Source organism: Macrobrachium nipponense, chromosome 16, assembly GCF_015104395.2.
Source record: "Macrobrachium nipponense isolate FS-2020 chromosome 16, ASM1510439v2, whole genome shotgun sequence".
Classification (NCBI taxonomy): domain Eukaryota; kingdom Metazoa; phylum Arthropoda; class Malacostraca; order Decapoda; family Palaemonidae; genus Macrobrachium; species Macrobrachium nipponense.
Genome location: NC_087209.1, coordinates 44962097 through 44967096, shown reverse-complemented (window position 1 = coordinate 44967096; position 5000 = coordinate 44962097).

Here is a 5000-nt window from a genome sequence, read left to right as displayed (position 1 = left end):
TATTCCTACAATTTTAAAGCTTTTTAACAAAAATGTTGTTTTCAGTAATATTAATGTCAAGAGTTTAGTAAATATCAATATTCTGTGAGAACTGGGCCAAATATCGAATGCATTATTCGTACATATGAGATATTTAGACCATTCTATTAACTGAAGTCAAGCAAGAGCCTTAATCCCGTGTAATGACACAGTTAAAAGGAATATTATTGAATTTTGTTTCATCATTTGGACTGTAAAGAAACTTTGTAATTTCGGTTAGGGTCAAATGTGTTTAGGTTTGTGACCGTGTGATATCCAATAATCCTGGGGTTATCTCTTTTTAATTTTACCCTTTTGACAATTAACCATCTGGTATCTTTGATCTTTGTTTTTGTATCTGAGACCTTTCTCTCCAATTGTAACTTTATTAGCCTCCTGACAATGTCTGAGTAAAGACGAAAGCGCTTGGCTTTCTGACTATCATTTTTCTGTGGTATTGGCTTATTTATGAAGTCACGTGCATCTACTGTGATTTTTTTTTTAAAGTATAATATATATATATATATATATATATATATATATATATATATATATATATATATATATATATATATATATAATGTATATACAATGTGGTGTGTGTGTGCTATTCAGCCTATATCCACAGTGAAAATCAAAGACATATGAGTGTTTTTATACAGATGTAATAACATGATTTATATAAACATGCATTTCGTTACGTATATAGACAACAAAAATATTAGCATCATTTATGAATTGAATTTTTTACCTCCAGGAAAATTTATTAGCGTTGTCTGCTTCCTTGTCAACAAATAGTTTTCCCTTCAAAAATTTTCATTTCAGTGAGTGGCTCTACCTTTCACGTGTCTTTTGGGCCTCATATGTATTTTCAGTCTCATTTGCTGAACATAGGTATATATATACTGCTTCATGTCTATCGTATGCCATGTGAAAGGGAAAGTTTGGGCCACATAAGAGCAATGAAGTTTTGGTACAACCTTCCCATATTGGTGCTCTTATATCTGAAGGATTTATGTATACTCAACTTTCATAACAATATTACCTGTTCATATTCCGAATACATTAAAATGTTGAAAATGTAAAAAAAGAATTCAAACTTGTTGATTTGATTATATCTGGACGGTCCCCATGCGATAGTATGAAATTCATAATTCAAAAACATAAAAAACATAAAATACAGAAGTAAAAAAAAGGCCACCATAAATAGATCTCTCTTTCCGTGGTCTCAGTAAAGTGTTGTTTGAACAGCGGCCCAACCCATGAAACTCAGCCGACCGTGGTGGCCTGCATTGTCACGTTGCCATAAGCGCGACCATGGCTAAATTTAACGTCAAATAGAATACAAACTACTGAGGCTAGAGGACTACAGTTTGGTGTGTTTGATGATTGAAGGCTGGATGATCGACCTACTAATTTTCTGCCTTCTGGCCTAGGTTGATTTTAAGATCCGAGGGCGGACAGACAAAACCCCCTCAATCGTTTTCTTTTACAGAAAACAAAAAGGCAGCTCAGGCCATGAAATAATTTTCATATGATGTGATTTTGAGCAGCTTTTCTTTTTTATAAATGCTAAATAATAAACTAAACTGATATTCAGCAAGGAACGTAGAGTGTCTTCATCACAAATAAGCAGCATTTATTTTTATTATTTTTACAGTATAATTGCTGGGTAGCCATTCTATGCCATTCCACTCTGGTGGTTCCGAAATTAATTAGATTTTACCGGATCGTTTCGCTTGCAATGAGCGAGCAAAATGCTATATCTAGAATCATAATAGAATATTTTTTCTCTCTCTCTCTCTCTCTCTCTCTCTCTCTCTCTCTCTCTCACACACACACACACACACACGCACACACACACACAATCAGTCAGTAATGTAATTTTCTTTGCCTTTGAATTTGCTTTAGGATGAGGCGAACATAAATTCTCTCTCTCTCTCTCTCTCTCTCTCTCTCTCTCTCTCTCTCTCTCTCTCTCTCTCTCTCTCTCTCAGGCAACTCAAAGGATGTTTTACCTTGTTTCTTCCCATTATATGCTTGCACCTTTTATTTAAAAAAAACGCATTCTCTCTCTCTCTCTCTCTCTCTCTCTCTCTCTCTCTCTCTCTCTCCTCCTCCTCTTCTTACTTACAAATTACTGGTCGAATAACATTTCTGGTTTTCATTTTAATCCTCTTTCCCAAAGGTGGGCCACAAATGAGGTGCTTCTAGAACTCCCTTCGAGATTCCCCACGACAGGAGGAAGGAAGCCAACAAAAAAGAAAGCTTTTCTGCTTGATTGCAATTGTTTTATAAATATCTTCTCTTTGAGGCTCTCGAAAAGGGCGCTACTGATGCCTCTTCAGATACCTGATGGCGGATATGGACGCCATTCGTCTGACACCGCGGGCGTTCCTTTTAACGATGCGCCGGGAGTTGCAGCTTCTCGCTTCCTCCTCGAATTTCTCTTTGGGACTTCTCGTCCATTGTGGCTTTGTCTCTGTCTTATTACTGATCTCCATGACTTGCTTTCACTTATTTTCTTGGTTTTATAGGTACCATTGTGGCCTGTCGCAACCAACACCAGGTTTCTACAGTTTTTTCTAGCTCAGAAGGACAGATTCTGGGTCGATTTCGTGTCGTTTATCATGGTATTTTTGTTGCTGAGGAACCGACTATAATATTTGTTACCCAAATTCTTGGTATATCCCTTAGAGAGAGAGAGAGAGAGAGAGAGAGAGAGAGAGAGAGAGAGAGAGAGAGAGAGAGAGAGAGAGAGAGAGAGAGAGAGCAGAGAGAGAGAGAGAGAGAGAGAGAGAGAGAGAGAGAGAGAGAGAGAGAGAGAGAGAGAGAGAGAGAGAGAGATCTTGCCCTCTCTTTTGCAAATGGTTTTTTGAATTGAAGGGGAAAGATATTTATCTATTCTCTCTTGGCCCGTATGCTCTCTAGAGCATTCTTGGAACTCGTACATGTCTCGTATGCTCTCTAGAGCATTGTGGGAGCTTGTACATGACTCGTATGCTATCTAGAGCATTCGTGTAACTCCTATATGTCCCGTATGCTCTCTAAAGGATTATAGGAGCTTTTACGTGGTCCATATGCTTCCTGGAGCATCGTGGGAGTTTGTGAAATTAAGCTATGAATTTGTTATGAGGAAATTACATTACTCAGTGAAGGTTTTGTGTAATCAGTTATTATGAAATTGGAAAAGGTAAAAATAAACCAAAAAAAGGGGAGAGAGAGAGAAGAGATGGGAAGAGAGAGAAGAGGAGAGGAGAGAGAGAGAGAGGAGAGAAGAGAGATTTAAAAAAACGGCAGCCTGATATGTAAATAAACCCACATTATTAATGGCGGGGCCAATACCCAATTCCCAACGATACATAAACACTTGGTTGTTGAAGATACCTTATCAGTTTCAAGTTGACGCATACTGATGCGTGCATTTTGTCCTATAAATGAAATTTGAGATAATGCGAGAGATCAGAGCACGATACGCTAATCTATACCTGAGTCCTCAAGACTGTGTCACGGAAATGTGATATGACTTATAGATTGGCTACGTGCTGTCAAAAGCACTACAAACACTACCGGAGTCGAGGTGGGTTGATGTTGTCTCCAAACCAACTAATTACCTTGCGCGCGAAAGGTATATGAGGGTGAGAGGTGACATGAACTTTTAGCCTCTCCGCGGTGGTGTAGTAGGTAAAGCTTCACTGACGTTCCTGGGTTGAAAGGATCCACGGGTTCGCGCCCTGGTCCAGGCAAGTCTATTATCGAGAAAAAATTCCCCTTCGGTTAAGCATATATGAAAAATATATTAATTCCGAGGTAGAGCGAATTAGATATTAAAGGACATTGTAGCTCGATATAGTATATGAATCACGGAAATGTTGATATGACTTATATATATATATATATATATATATATATATATATATATATATATATATATATATATATATATATATATATATATATATTGTTATGAACTCTTAGAGATGGTAATGAGTTCAGAGGTTCTTTAATCCACTTTCTAAAGTCCTTACCACTATGGTAATGAGTAGGACTCATAACCAGAGCATCAACAATCCAAAGTATTTCCTCAAAGAGAAGGATACAGAGACTAAACATATACTTATTATTTATTACAACAAAAAGGTCTTATCATTACAAAGAAATCCCTTGAAAGCTGTACTTTAGGGAAGAAAGATCGCAAAACAAAACTCACAATTACAAAAAAATCCAAAAAAAAAAATACATTCGCCTAGCTAACTATCTATCATCCTAAAGTAAAAAAGAAAAAGTTACTAGGGGGAGATAGAAAACACAGATGGCACTGGTCGTTACGAAGTAAGAGACAAAGTAAGAAAAATAGCCTTAAAACTTTAATCAAAAACCACACATTCGAATAAGCGTACATTAGGGGGATATGAAACATAATTATCTTGTAGTCAAGAAAAATTAACTATCACTCCACTATTCCAGGTGCTTTCATAGTAAATCGTCTCTTTAAATATTAGCGCGAAGTCTCGTCCTCAACGGTTAACTCCAATTGTGTCACTAAGGATGAAACACCCAACTCAGGTCGTCTATAAGAGAGAATATTATAGTAAATACACACAGGGTCTGGGATCTTACCCTCTTCTTCGACCCTGGGAGGCCTCTTTACGACTCCAGAGGTTCAGCTAACTGAGGGCAAGGGCAAATGACGGGTGAGGTTCGCCTCCAAAAGTACATCAAGCAAGTTAGGGCATCACAACCCCGAAGTATACGTCTTTGTAAAGGAAGAGCGTCACACGATTTCTTTACACAGACCGCAGAGACGTCTACAAAAAGTACTGTTCGTAGGGGGATGAAAAGGAACACCTCCAAGATGCCAATAGCTTCACAAAGTCGAGGACGTCTTCAGAACATCCGAGTAATACCACAAGCCGTCAGGAAAAATATAGGAGCTGGTAACCTCTACAGGGGAGCCGTTAACTCACTCTTCATCACTCCGC